Source organism: Mobula birostris, chromosome 10 (assembly GCF_030028105.1).
Source record: "Mobula birostris isolate sMobBir1 chromosome 10, sMobBir1.hap1, whole genome shotgun sequence".
NCBI lineage: Eukaryota > Metazoa > Chordata > Chondrichthyes > Myliobatiformes > Myliobatidae > Mobula > Mobula birostris.
In genome coordinates, this window is record NC_092379.1 from 92,868,749 (window position 1) to 92,885,135 (window position 16,387).

The window sequence follows — 16,387 nt, forward strand, 5'->3', positions numbered from 1 at the left end:
ATTCCACGTATTTTGGTACCAAAGGTTTTAGGCATTCCAAATATTTTACTTCATGAGATAAACTGTAGTGAAGACAGCACTACAAAGAACGTGGCGAATGGAATTTGGAGTAGGTATAAAGATCATTGAGGATAAAGGGCATGGGATGCATTATTTATTGTGCCAATAAAATAACTGGACTCCAAACAATACCTTGTGGGCTCTGGTTAATTCCTATCTAAAATAGCAATCTCTGTCATTGAACCCCAGTATTGCCTGTGCCAAATGAATACATTGAGTGACTAGTAATAGGTTTCTTTTAAGTACAACAGATGGCTTCACTTGAACTAAATGCTGGAAGGAACACTTAATAAGAGAAATTAAGAAGACAGGAGATAAGCTCTTGCAGAGTGTTCTGGAACGCTCAAAAATTGTGGAATATATTGAAAAGTTTGGTTTCTATAGGATGCAAAACAAACAGTATATTGCAGCCTTAAGAGTTAGGCCAGTTGTCAGTCCAACAGTGAGCCATAGCTATTCCAACACCCAGGACCAGAGTTTGAGTTCTTTGCTACATTCTTGGTGCTGAACCCTATTTTGACATTTCCACAGCATTGTGGAATAGCCTCTTATCAAATTTTAAATTACCTCTTGAGGTGACCACTATTTCAATCCACAGTTTTAACATTTCCTCAATGAATGTAAACAAAAATATTCAACCCCTGCAGGTCCCTTATCATTTTTTCTCTTTCATTAAATACCAAATCCTTTTACAAGTGGCTTGGCTTATCATCATTTTCATCATTATGTGCTGTGTCGTGTGATGTGGCGATTGTGGCCTTCCATTTGAACTATGATTATTCTTGGCAAATTTTTCTACAAAAGTGGTTTGCCATTGCCTTCTCCTGGGCAGTGTCTTTACAAGGTGGGTGACCCCAGCTGTTATCAATACTCTTCAGAGATTGTCTGCCTGGCATCAGTGGTTGCGTAACCAGGACTTGTGATATGCACCAGCTGCTCATATGACCATCCACCACCTGCTTCCATGGCTTCACGTGACCCTGATCGGATCGCTAAGTAGGTGCTACACCTCGCCCAAGGGTGACCTGCAGGCTAGCGTAGGGAAGGAGCACCTTACACCACCTTTGGTAGAGACGTATCTCCACCCCGCCACCCAAGGCTGGGCTCATGCCCACAATAAATGTTGCCACTTTATTCTCCATAGGAATTGGACTAAGCATGTATTATTTTGAATATATGAAGGGAAAATAGGTAGAACTAGAAGACACATGATAATTGGCAGTAACCCTGTTTAATTCCCATTGTTAGGCCAACCCAATAATGTATAAAGTAAACATGCATATTTTTGAGGTCATCAAACTGAGGAAGTTAGTCTGGGAACAGAGCACATTACTGCTGTCTGCGGAAAAGTTCATTGTTAAGCACAAGATGAGTTAGAGATAGAATAAACAGCATTTAGTTTCCTCCACTCCCTGAGAGTCAGCAAGTTCTCATCATAATGTCAGAACTGTAGACTGTGTCCAGTTCTATTTGTGGTCCCTCAAAAAAAATGAAACTCTTCATGTGCAAGATGAGACTGCATTCAGGTATGAGATTCCAATAAATGGCAAGCAACAATTCTGGCACACAAGTGCTAGGCATCAAGATTTTGGACTGAAACGTAGACAATTCCTTCTCTGTCCATGCCCATCCCCACCGCCCCACCCCCGCTCCCATAGATGATGCTCGACCTGCTGAGTTCTTCCAGCAGATTTTTTATTCCATGAGATTCCAACAACCCTCAACATTTTTTAACTTTTTCAAGGCACATCAGGATCTTGATAGAATACACTACATCTGCCTGGATGAGTGCAGCTTAAACAACTCTTAAGAAATTGAACATCATTTGCGATAAAATGGTCTGCACAACTGATACCCTATCTTCCCCTTATTCATCCATTTATTTATTGTCATTATCAGTGCACTCTAGCTAGAGTGTAGACTATATAGAAATGCACCACAGTTCCTCATCCTGGCTATTCTGAGTGCACCTTCCAAATACAAAACACTAGCACTGAAAAGGACAAATACAATAGATGAACAAGAATTTAGGGAAAGTCTCCACAAGTACAACTGCCTGGGTTTCAAGCAGGTGGTGCCCTGGGTATAATTAGGCTACGCCAGTGATACCTTGATCCTTTATAAATAAAGTTGGTTTTGTTTTCACACTGTCATTTCAAACAATCCTAGATAAGATATAATAAGTGATTAAAACCATAAGACCATAAGATAGGGGAGCAGAATTAGGCCATTTGGTCCCCGTCAAGTTTTTTTTCTGCCACTTTATCGTGGCTGATCCACTTTTCCTCTCAACCCCAATCTCCTGCCTTCTCCCTGTATCTCCTCATGCCCTGACTGGTCAAGAATCTATCAACCTCTGCCTTAAATATATGTAAAAACTTGGCCTCCACAGCCACCTGTGGCATCAGATTCACCACTCTCCTTGAAGAAATTCCTTCTCAGCTCCGTTCTAAAAGGATGCCTCTCTATTCTGAGGCTGTGTCATCTGGCCCTAGACTCCCCCACCACAGGAAACATCCTCTCCACATCCACCCTACAGAGGCCTTTCAACATTTGATAGATTTCAATTAGGTCACCCTTCATTCTTCTGAGTTCCAGTTTATAGTGGCCCAGAGCCATCAAATGCTCTTCACATGACAAGCTGTTCAATCCTGGAATCATTTTCGTGAAACTCCTTTGAAACCACTCCAGTGTCAGCACATCCTTTCTAAGATAAGAGGTGCAAAACTGTTCACAATACTCCAAGTGAGGCCTCACCAATGCTTTGAAAAGCTTCAACGTTACATCCTTGCTTTTATATTTTACTCCTCTTGAAATCAATGCTGACATCGCATTTACCTTCCTCAACACAGACTCAATTGTGGAAATTAACCTTTAGGAATCCTGCACAAGGATTCCCAAGCCCCTTTGTGCCTCAGAATTTTGAATTTTCTCTCTATTTAAGAATCAAGAATCAAGATTAACTTTATTATCAAAAAATACATAAATTATCCAACCTTGCATTTTGCTTGCTCACTGGTAGCCACAAGGAAGGAAACTGAAAGAACCCAATTAAAGAAAAAAAGAATAAAAATAAAAATAAAAGACCAACACTCGATGCATAAGAGAAAGAAAAGAAAACGAATTATACAAACAATTGAAGCGACCAACAACAGCATTCCAAACCAAAATTGAGTCCTCAGATCCAAACCCCTGAGCAGCCTGGAGTAGGCCCAAAGCCTTGCTTATCAGGTCATCATTTTAGAAAATAGAGTACCCTTTTATTTCTTCTATCAATGTGCATGACCATACAGTTCCGGACACTACATTCCATCTGCCACTTCTTTGCCCATTCTCCTAATCTGTCCAAGTCCTTCTGTAGGCTGTCTACTTCCCCAAAACCACCCACCTCACCACCTATCTTCTTATTGTCCACAAAAGCAATCAATTCTGTCATCCAACTCATTGACATATAGCTTAAAAAGAAGCAGTCCCAACACAGACCCCTGTGGAACACCACTAGTCACCACCAGCCAGCCAGAAAAGGCTCCCTTTATTCCCACTCTTTGTCTTCTGCCAACCAACCACTACTTTATCCATGCTGGTATCTTCCATGTAATACAATGGGCTCTTTAACTTGTTAAGCAGCCTCATGTGTTACACCTTGTCAAAGGTCTTCTGAAAATCCAAGTGCACAACCTCCACTGACTCTCTTTTGTCTGTCCTGTTTGTTATTTCTTCAAAGATTAATCTGGAGCTCAGCGCTGTTTTCTTTGCAACTTCAATTAATTGTAATTCAGGCTTTGTTTACTTGACTGAAATATATCATTTGAAATTCCTTCACCTTTGAAAATATGGTTCTAATATATTTTTTGGCATTGAATTCTACATTTTCAGGTTTCTCTTCATGTGCTGGCAGATCTTAGGATTCAATTTTACTGGCTAATTTGTACTAATCTTGGAATAGTCTGCAAGAGGTTGTTCCCCAGACATCTTCTTAATTCCAATCAGTAGTAAGTGCATCTTCTGAACCTCCTTGACTCCAGGAAATATAACATATATTTTATCTCAAAATAATTCACTCCCTTGGTTTTATGCTGGTTATCTACTACTAATCTTGAGGCTGACAACCATGTTTGAACGCACAAGATTGAATATCATATTCAAAAGAGGTCTGGCTAGCAATGTCTGTAGCATAAAAAGTACCTTGTTGTTTTTATTTTCCATAACATATTATAAAAATTTCAGAATTTCCCATTCTCTTTGCTTTTTTCACCCATGACTTAGCTTTACATTTTCTATACTTTAAGTGATAAGAAACTTTGCTTATCCCAATAATAAGCTCAAATTTGGGACCATGGCAAATTGTAAATCTGATTTCCATAAATCTGCTCATTTCTAGGTTAGTACCAGAAAATAATCATGAGAAATATAGATAATACAATATCCCAAATAGCTGACTGATATCCTTCAAGTAGGAAAGCTATTCCATATTTAATGAATCTGGTAAAAATGGCTTCATGTGTGTCTTGGTAGTCTCTTATTTCTTTCAAGTTACCTCAGAACCAAGAATATTCTGAAAAACTGGATGCATATGTTTCAGATCTATGTTTTTCTTAATTTCAGTATATCAGATTCTTTCCCCAGGTGAACATTTGCTCCTGAAATCCAGGCTTTTTGTGCTTAATGTCTGAGTAATTTGTACTTTGTTCAGGGACTGAACAGAACACACTTGCTGCTGTGGTTTGGATTACAGGTTATATGACATTCTCCCAGGTGATTTTTCTCCACGTTAGATGCTGGTGGTATAAATCTTTCTCCAGGCTGTGACTGCCAAATAGAATTTATAAGGAGGAAATAGATAACTAAATGTTAGTCATATCACACAAAGTATTACAACATTTGTAAGCTCCACTCCTCCTCATAAATAAACATAAATATCTGTAATGCTTTGAACTGATTCACATATTTGTGTGAAGTTCCTCTGTGGCTTGACTTTCCCTATCCCTGTACTACCCTCTAGCCAAATAAAAGAATGTAAGGACTCAGCAATTCTTCATTTCTGAAGTTTTACATCCCTTCACCTCACCATTGGTCTTCAGGTTTCTTGATATAAATTCTCAATTTCATTCCCCACCTCTCTGTATTCCTGTCTTCCACTCCTCCTTTAAAGATTCTTACAGTCTATGTTTTTGAACCTACATTTTAGCCACTTTCTGTAAGATTTCCTTTTGTATTTCCAAGTTAAGTATTGCTCGACTGTGTTTCTGTGATGTGCCTTCCAATGTTAAGGCTACTATATAAATACAAGTTGGAGTGTAACACAAATGTATACATTAGTGTGTTTTTCTTTTGGCTACAGGTCACAAAATCTCCTGGTGCTCCTACTTCTCTGATAACATCAGAAGCAATAATCTATTTTTAGAAGATGTACTGAGAATTTTTCCTTAAAGAAAATTGATCACTAAATATCTATTAAATACATAAATAGCTGTGAATAAAATATACAAATAAACCATATTTGTTCTTTAACTGTAAACTTTCCTTGGACACAGTAAGATGACAAAACAAAACGTAAAATTCTGGAACTACACAGAATATTAGTAAAGAAATATGAAAACAAAAGACTAATAGTAATATCATGAGACGTAGACCTAACGAAACAACATAACTGATCTTCGGCAGTTTATCTTTCCTAATATTAATCTCCTTCTGTAAAATATTAGCTTTTTAAAGTAGTACTTTTATTTTTATCTTTGTGATGTCTTTCTCAGTCTTTATCATGTCTGGTTGTTCAGTATCTGTGAAGAGAAATGACAGTTCAGATCATTTAGTATACTTTACCAAATATCATAATTTATCTTCTTTCTTCAAGGATAGACGAGATTATATACAGGTCTCATTTGATATTTAATCAACAATCCAAATAATCAATATTAAATAACTTTTAACATTTTTGAATAGTAGGTCCAAGCTGTGCTGCCATTCCCCGGCCTGGATAGGGGGAGCAATATTTATTATATAAATTCACATGTTGAGAATAGCTAATTTAGTACCTGAGTGGGAGGCTTTCAGCCATTACAAGTGTGTAGTGTGACAGGATATATACAAACTTCAAAAGAGAAAAATGTTGAAAAATGCAAAGATGAAAATTGTTTGCTTTGAAATTATACATTGCAAAATTAATCGTGGAATTGTGCCTATGATGAAACTTTTTGTTGGGATTTCTAGTAATCCAGGTCACATGCTAGAAATGGCAGAATGAGATGATGTCTAAAATTTATCAACACTTGTTAACAAATCTTCTGATGATACAGTTGTGAAAATAAAATTATATTAACTGTTTTAAGTTTACTGACTAGAATTTATACAGACAACACTCACTGTGGACATCAGCCACTGTATGCTAAATTGAAGATTTTTGTTCCACTGTAAAATCTGCCCTATTGTGATGAGTTTAACTGTGTTGGAATCCGCATCTAGACTTTGGCAAGAGTACAGAATCAGATGTTAGGTTGTGATTGCTGACTGAGACTGGCTAAGTGTCCTGGGATAAATGTTTTAACAGTTAGGGGCCCTGTATCTCATGAGAAGTATAGTTGGAACTTCAAAGCACAGCAGCGGGGAACAACATGAACGCTGTGTTAGAAACGGAAAGGATTAATATCCACTAGAATTATTATACGTGAATTGTTGACATCATTTTCAGTGGTAGCCCAAGTCATTAATTCTTTATTGAGAGCATTTTCATATTTTGATGCCTCAGATTAATCTGGCTATCTTCAGTATTCACTGCTGAATTATTACCAGATAGGTTGCTTGGATAAAAATACAATACAGTTTTTAAAGGAACATAGCTTACCTAATTTGTAAGTTCCTAACTGCCACCCCTCAAGCCTTGTAGTATTCTTATTTCAGTAAGTCATGACTGTAAACTGGTTAGTTAATAGAGAATAAAACAATATCAGAGTGAAGGTAAATGTATTATCACCTAAATGAATGCTCCCAGTCTCCAGCTCATATTTTGACACCTTATGTAATTTAAGGTAGGCTTAGAAACATGATCTGCACTTGGTAAATCACTGAGCATGAAGGCTGTTATTTACGATGGTGGGGAGGGCAGGAGTGTGTTAGTGGAGGGTGAGGTTGCACAGGTGTTCTGCTGCAAGAGGGGATTGTACTGGAGAAGGTGTCATTCACAAGTAAGTGCTTTGTGTAATGACTTTCAAAAAGCCCACATGCTGTCCAATGAAGAAAGGAACTCCTATACCAGCCTTTCACAGGAAATCCTATGGAGTTTGCAGACAGTGGAAGTGGTGGGCAACTCTCTTAGAGAGTTTACAGATGGAGCAATCACACAGTGTCCAAGGCCAACATCTCATCTTCTGCTGTAGCACAAGCAGAAGCCATGCTAGATCCAGGTGTTGCAACGGAAGCCTGATCATCTGCCACGCAATCACAGACTGTGTGTACTTACAGACTCATGAGAGCCCAGACAACTCCTCCAACTGATTATTCGGGTGGCTGAGGTGCCTCTAAGTAGCAGCAGCAGTGATGGCAACGCACGTAAATCTGATGCATCCCGCTTCCTGTCACCATGACAGATCATTTGCTGCTTCCTACCAACAAATGAGACCGCTGCCACTCTAGGGCCATCTCTTGTCTCCTCTTCTGAAAGCCAGCAACTTTCTATCAATTTTACTACAACTATTTGCGTCACATTGTTCAGTAGAACAGGAGAGAAAAAAGTGCAAGGAAAGTATTCACTATGGGCTTGGACAGCGGTAATCACATGGTCTTCAACACGGTTTGATTCCTGAATCATGTTCTTTTGGCAGTTATAATGAGCACTGTGGTCAAGCTGATGCTGAGATGATGAATAATAGAGGGACTATCAAATGTGTATTATTGGTGAATGAAAAAAAAATGGACATGAGCTGGCTCGACAGAGACCATCTAGGTTGTCTCGTCCCCTCCGTTTCTGCTTTTCCTGCTTGCTACTTGTACTTTCCCTGCTTCTCTTTCTTCTTTCCATAGTGTCTCCCTGCAACACTGGTATTGCTGAATCCCCATAACAACAGGGCTGTATAGCATATGTGAGACCATTGCTAGGTCCGAGACTGACTCTGCTGAGTATCACAAAACCCAGTCAAGGTGGTGCAGCAGTACCATCCCTTTTGAGAATATCAGCAGACCGCAAGACAGCACTGATCACAATGCATTCATTTACACTTGCTGCAAAGTAACCTTACTTAATATTTCCCACATTCCCACCAACCACTCATCAACCCCTTGGTTCTATCACTCACCATTCACCCACAATAGTTGCTATTTATAGCAGCAAATTGATCTGCAAACCAACGTGTCTTTGGGATGTAGGAGAAAAGCAGACGCCCACACCCCACTGGAGAAACTGACAGGGAGAATGTGCAAACTCTATGTAAACAGGGCAAAAGTCAGAATCAAATCCAAGTCTCTGGAGCTGAGAGGCGTCATTTCTACTAGTTGTGCCACTGTGCTGTTCATTGATATCTGTGGTACCAACATTGATAATTATGGAAATATCACCACTAGATCCTCTCTTATAAGAGATGGTATTGTTAGGTGAAATTATTAATCTCTAATTGAAGAATGCAGAGATGGACCACCTCATTTTCTGAGAAATTTAAAAAGGAACTTTGCACAATCATCTTTGATCACATTCACTTCTGACCTTGTTAGAGAAGGAAAGTTATTGATGAAACAAAAAAAAAACCCACAAGATTGGGCTGGGCACTGCCATGAGAAATGCCTGTCGCAATGTTCTAGAGGCTGGATGGCAGATTTCCAAACCTATTTTCCTTTGTGCTAATTAGAACCCCAGCAAAGCCACAACTCCTGTGCTCCTTGATTTCCTTTACCTTCAATGTGCATTAGAATTTCTTGATGCCACAGCCATTGCAAGTTTCAAGGTGTAAACATCATCAAGAAAGCACACCAGCACTTCTTCCTCAGAAGGCGAGGAAAATTTAGCGTGTCCTGATTGACTCTCACCAATATCTAATAAATGCACCATAGAAAGCATCCTATCCAGGTGCATTACAGCCTGGTAGGTCTACCCTGGACTGTAAGAAATTGCAGGGAGTGGTGGACATGGCTCAATATATCATGAAATCTGCCTCCCCTCTATAGACTATGTCAACACTTCATGATGCCTCAGAATAGATAAGGAAAAAAAAAACTCCAGTTGAGGTTAGAGGCAGAATTGGATGCACCTCAACTCTGGGATAGTTTGCAGGCCATTGCTTCCTACAAAACGAAACCTAGCATTATGAAAGACCTACATTAGTTCCCTGTTTTCGCTAACAGAAGGTGTTTTCACTGTTACGAAGAAAAGCAGCACGCGGGGAAAAGCAGCGCGCGAAAAAAATCAGCGCACGATAAAAAAAATCAGCGCGCGCCCCAAGCAGCCGCTCTCCTCCGGATTCAGAATTGCATTCTCACCAGCATTGCTTAAACACGTGCCTGTGAGCAGCCATTTGCAAGATGAGTTCTAAGGTATTGGAAAAGCTTAAGAGAGCTCGTAAGGGTTTTACACTTAGCGTAAAACTAGACATAATGAAGTGTTTCGATCGTGGTGAACCAAGTAAGGACAAAGTGAGTTTGACTTGTGGAAGTTGACGAAGATGATGTTGAAGAGGTTTTGGCATCCCATGACTAAGAACTGATAGATGAAGAGCTGATGCAATTGGAAGAGGAAAGGATAGCAATCGAAATCGAATGCAGTAGTGAAAGTGAAGCAACTGCGTGAGATTTTCGCTGCTATGATAAAGTACAACTTTAATTTTGATAGGGTACGTCGGTTTAGGGCATATTTACAAGATGGTTTGAGTGCTTACAAAGAACTGTATGATAGAAAAATGCGCGAGACTCAGCAGTCAAGCAAGCCTGCCACATCAGCCACAGCAGACGACGAACCTCGACCTTCGACATCGAGGCAGGCAGGCATAGAAGAAGATGACCTGCCTGCCCTAATGGAAACAGACGACGATGAGATGACACCCCAGTGTCCCACCACCCCAACCCCCAGGCCGCGGACAGATACCGATTCACGGAGAATACAGTGGTAGCTGGGAGGCACACAGCACATCTTTAAGAAAAAAGCCGAAATAAACATGCTAATTAATTAGGTGCCCCCCGGCACGTAAATGTCGGCCCAGATCAGAGGTGATTGCCGATTGCGTCGCCTCTGACTTGGGCCGACAATTACGTGCCAGGTGGCACCTAATTAATTAGCATGTTTAATTCAGCTTTTTTTCTTAAAGATGTACTGTGTGCCTCCAGGCTACCGTTGTACCCCTGCATGCTTTGCAGATCGGTATTGGTCGGCGGCCCGGAGGGTGGGGGCCACTGCACCACCCAAACTCGGACCACTCAGACTAACACACCATCATCAGTGTGCTCGGCAAGCTGTCTTCCCAATTCCCATAAGTGATACTACACTGTACATACATTATTTCTACTTTATATCGGCTGTGTATTTTTACGTGTTATTTGGTATGATTTGGCAGCTTCATAGCTTAAAGGTTACTAGAGAGGGTGTTCTTGCCAACAGCGCTTGCGTGAGATTTCCTGCCGAGAGTGCTTGTGTGAGATTTTCACTACGGAGAACAGTGCCCGCAATGATTGTGGAAAAGTATTTCTACTTTATATAGGCTGTGTATTTATCATATCATTCCTGCTTTTCCTATATGTTACTGTCATTTTAGGTTTTATGTGTTATTTGGCATGATTTGCTAGGTTATTTTTGGGTCTGCGAACGCTCACAAAATTTTCCCATATAAATAAATGGTAATTGCTTCTTCGCTTTACGACATTCCGGCTTATGAACCATTTCATAGGAATGCTCTACCTTCAGATGGCGGAGGAAACCTGTATCTCTGAAGTTCTGTCCAGGGCCCAACATATTGACGCAGTTACAAAGAAGACATGACAGCAGCTATATTTCTTTAGGAGTTTGAGCCGATTTGGTACATCACCAAAACGTGTGAATTTCTACAGATGTACCATGGAGGGCATTCTAACTGGTACATGGGAGAGGGCACTGCATAGGATCAAAATCAGCTGCACAAAGTTGTGAACATAGTCAATTGCACCATGGCACTACACTCCCCAGCATTTATGACATCTTCACGGAGCGTTGCCTCAAAAAGGTGGCGTCCATCATTAATGATCCCCATCACTGAGGACATGCCCTCCTCTCATTGCTACCATCAGGATGGAGGTAGAGGAGCCTGAAGGCACACACTCAGCAATTCAGGAATAGCTTCTTCCCCTCTGCCATCAAGTTTCATAGAAACAATGTCCATTTCTTAATGGACATTGAACCCATGAACACTATCTCACTACTTTTTTTTTTCTCTTTTTGCACTACTTATTTAATTTAACTTTTTAAATATATATACTTCTTACAGTTTGTATTATTAGGCATTTGTTGTTATGCTACTACATAACAACAGATTTCATGACATATGCCAATGATGTTAATCCTGATTCTGCTTAAAGTTTAGGGGTATTTGTCATATAGATATAGAAACATGTTTCTCTGTTCTAATGCACATGTGACAAATAAAGCTAATCTTCACCTTTAAAAGAATCATTGAAACTTGCAGTGAAATGAGTAATTTGTTTCAATGGCCAACACAGTCAGAATGTGTGCAGGGGGCAGCCAGCAAGTGTCGCCATGCTTCTGGCATCAAGGTAGAATGCCCTAATCTTCTAACCCTCATCCGTGAGTCTTTGGAATGTGGGAGGAAACCGGAGCACCTGAAGGAAGATCACATGGTCACGGGAAGAACTTACAAACTCCTTAAAGATAGCAGCATGAATTGAACCCCAGTCGCTGATGGCTGGAACTATAATGGTGTCACACAAATCGTTGTGTTACTGTGCCAGCCAAGAACAACAGCTGGCATAATCCAAGACAATTCAGTCTGGAACATTCTCTCTTCTCCCCCTTCCAATAAGCAGAAGATAGGAAAAATCGAAACTGGGATAAAGGACAACTTCTATCCAACTCTTACATGACTCCTGAATGAATTCTTGCACATTACTGATGAACTCTTGATCTTACAATATACCTCGTCATGATCCTTGCACCTAATTGTTTACCTGCAATACACTTCCCCTGTAACTGCAACAGGAACTCTGTAATCTGCATTCCGCTTTTGTTTTCCCTTCAGCCACCTTGATGTACATTTGTTTTGAAATTATCTGTATGCATGGCTTGTAAAACCAAGCTTCTTGGTGTCTCTCAGTACCTGTGGCAACAGCAAACCCATTCCAAGTCCATTTCCATTCAGATGCTGCCTTGATGCCATGAGCTCTGTCTCTGACCTTTGCATTGGAATTCAGTCGCTCTATTTATTTAATTTCCCACTCTCACATGACAGGACATGGTAGGATTTGAGAACTTTGAAAGAATGCACATTCCCACTATGGCATTCTGTTTTCAATCTTTACATGTTCTTGCTGTAACTTTACTAAATGCAGTTCCAGCCATGCTCTTTTACGTTCCTTATTGAACCAGAATTGTTCTCACGAATTGGAATGGTTCCTGTTACCTCCATTTAGACGTTACCTTAAGAAAACTCAGCATTTCAATGAAATGGTATCTGTACATTACATGGAACTTGCAGGTTACCTGGCACAGCAGGACCATGCTCCATATAAATTCTCTCCCACCCTTTTCAACTAACGCCAGGAACATATCCTATTCTGTTCTCTCTCCTGCACTGTAGCTCCCCCTTCAATGTATTGCGACAACTTGGCTGAACTACTCCTTGTGGTGATGAGTTTCACCACTCTCTGGGTAATGAAGTTTTTGCTGAATTCCCTTTTGGATTTGATGCTGACCGTTAAATATTTATGGTCATGAACCGTTGACAGATCTATCTAACCGCAGTATGGGAGTAACTTCACCACATAGTCTGCAGTGGTTCAAGAAGGCCACTCACCGCCACCTTGCCAGCAACAATTGAGGACAGGCAGATTTTGCCAGAGACGCCTACATCCCCTGAATGATTAAATGAAAATATTAGTGTGGTCTAACCAAAATGCTGCACAAGATTCACATAGATTTTCTGCTTTTCAATTCTATCTCACTAGAAATAAACCCAAATCTTATTAGTTTGTATCATTGCATTTTACAATCTGAGTTGAGTACACCCAGATGCCAATTAAACCTCATTTTTAATAAATATGTGGGCATTATATCCTTCCTACTTAAATGTACCATCTATGCTGAAGATCATGTTCCAATGACACTCCCATTCTGCAAACTTATAATATTTTCTTGAACTCTCTTGCAGTCAGTCGGTCTATATTTTGATTCCAGGTGTCCTTTTCAATTTTATATCCATTCTGGTATTCAGTCTGTTATGAGTGTGGTGAAAAGGATAGACTAATGGCAAATATAAACAAGGGCAAAAGGCAATGATGCAGAAAAAATGATGAGACACAGTAAAGGCTACTTGATACAGTTCTAAAAGGGAGTGCAAGTGTGTTTGAGCATAACATTGTAGGGCTGAACGGTGGAATTAGCAAGACGTGGGATTCTAATCTTTAGAAGTTGAGGCATAGAGTATAAAATATTATAATTATGGTGAGCCTTTATAAAACATTAGTGAGTACTGCAGCCACATTTGTCATCAGTTTGGAAAGTGCATTGGGATCTTAAGCAGTATCTTATCAAAGAATTCAAAAAACTTAGTTACAATTTATTAATCTACTGACAAGTAGTTAATTGTCCTTGTCTATTCTTCTTGTTACTTTCTTAAGGAATTCAATAAGATGTGTTAATCCTGACCTTTTTTTAATGTTAATGTTGACCATGTCTGCAGCTCGCTAACTTTCAGTAAAAAGCTAAAAAACATGACTTTCAGGGTAATAATCTCCGGATTACTGCCTGAGTCATGCACCATTGAGGGTAAGAAGAGGATGGTTTGTCAGATGAATGTGTGGCTGAGGAACTGGGGCAGTGGGCAGGGCTTTAGACTTGTGGATCACCGGGATCTCTTCTGGGGAAGGTATGACATGTTCAAAAGGGCTGGGTTACACTTGAACCCAAGGGGACCAACATCCTTGTGGCAGGTTTGCTTGAGGTATTGTGGAGGGTTTAATCTAAACTGGCAGGGGGATGGGCAGCAGACTGATAGGGCTGAGAATGGTGCAGTTGTTATACAAGTAGATGCAGAGTGCAATGAGACGATCAGGACATGGAGATGATAGGGCAAAATTGCAGTCAGTGCGATGAGTTCAGTGTAACATGGAGACAAAAACTAAAAGAGTAATGAATACAGGACTGAAGGTGTCATATTTGAATGCATGCAGTTTACAGAATCTTGTAGCACAGTTAGAGATTGGTAGGTATAATATTGTGGGCATCACTGAGTCGTGGCTGAAAGAAGATAATAGTTGAGAGCTTAACATCTAAGTTTACACATTGTACGGAAAGCACAGGCAGGCAGGCAGAGAAGGTGGGGTGACCCTGTTGGTAAAAAATGAAATCGAATCCTTAAAAAGAAGTGACATATGATCTGAAGATGTAGAATCTTGTGGGTAGAATTTAGAAATTGCAAGGGTAAAAAGACCCCTTTGGAAGCTATATCATCATCATCAATCAAGTATGATTCTTTTCCTGGTGGTTGATCTGGTCACTTGTGGGTCTGGAGATGACTGAAGAGGCTGATCTGTGATCCACAAGTGCTATTGCAGTGTTGGCAGGTGTAGGTCATTGAAGTGGTGGTGGGTGTAGCTGGTTGGGCCTTTCCCAGTCTCTCCTTACGTTGAAGCTACTTAGTCTCAGCGGCACAGTGGAGGTATTCTTCCAGCTGTGTGGTCCCCTCGTAGACAGTCTTTCTCCAACTTTTCTTATCTTGTGTTAATTTCTCCCATCCATTCAGGTTGATGTGGCGTGTGGCCAAGTGGTTAAGGTGTTGGACTAGTGATCTGAAGGTCATGAGTTCAAGCCCCAGCTGAGACAGCATGCTATGTCCTTGAGCAAGGCACTTAACCACACACTGCTCCAGTCCACGCAGCTGAAAATGGGTACCGGCAAAATGCTGGGGGTTAACCTCGCGATAGACTGGTGTCCTATCCCCGTGGGGAGGTGAAGTCTCATACTCTCAGTCGCTTCACGCCACGGAAACCGGCATAAGCACCAGCCTGATGAGCCTATAAGGCTCGGGATGGACTTTAACTTTAACTTTTATTCAGGGTGATGTGGCACTTCCTTAGGTGGGTCTTGATATTGTCCTTGAACAGCTTTTTCTGCTCTCCAGGAGTGTGGTTTGCTTCCTTGAGTTGGCCGAACAGGAGTTGTCTAGGGAGATGAGAATCAGGGATACAGGTGTTGAGGCTGACCCACTGCAACTGGTGTTGAGTCATGATTGTAGCTGTGGAGATAGTGTTAGTTGCCTCCAGGATGCTGGAGTTAGTGCGCAAACACGAGGAAATCTGCTGGAACTTCAAGCAACACACATAAAAATTGCTGGTGAACACAGCAGGCCAGGCAGCATCTCTAGGAAGAGGCACAGTCGACGTTTCGGGCCGAGACTCTTTGTCAGGACTAACTGAAAGAAGAGATAGTAAGAGATTTGAAAGTGGGAGGGGGAGGGGGAGATCTGAAATCAGTGGAGAGGGGAGTGTTGGGGTGAGAGGAAGATGGAGCCTCTGAGGGCCCAGGAGCTGACGGTGGGATCTGAGGGAGACGGGGTTGCAGAGTGGTGGTGGGGGAAGGGGAGACGGGAGTCACGATAGCAGCACGTGAAGACCCGGCCTGGAGTTCAAGGCTGGAGTCGCAGTTGTTGGTTGCGCAATCGCTTTGAAGGTGTCCATAGTCGTTGCTGGAGTCCGGGTTTTGAATATGCCCTGGGGTGCTGGAGCCAGCGAGATCAATGGCAGGGACTGCAATCTGAAGTTCATGCCTGTTAGCGTTGGGGCCAGCAGGCTCTGGGGTCTGCAGATGGAAGACCTTGCGATCCTTGCCTAACATGACAAAGTCAAATAAATGGCGATTGCAGGAATGGATCTGATGGAGGATGAAATAACTGGCAGGTCCATTACAAACGGCGAAGAAAGTGTCCCGAAGGTGTGGAAGGGTCTGGGATAGGGACATCAAATACCTCCTCATGGCGGAGAGGGTCGCCTTCCGATCTCCCCCTCCCCTTCCCACTTTCAAATCTCTTACTATCTCTTCTTTCAGTTAGTCCTGACAAAGGGTCTTAGCCTGAAACATCAACTGTACCTCTTCCAATAGATGCTGCCTGGCCTGCTGCGTTCACCAGCAACTTTTATGTGTGTTGCTGGA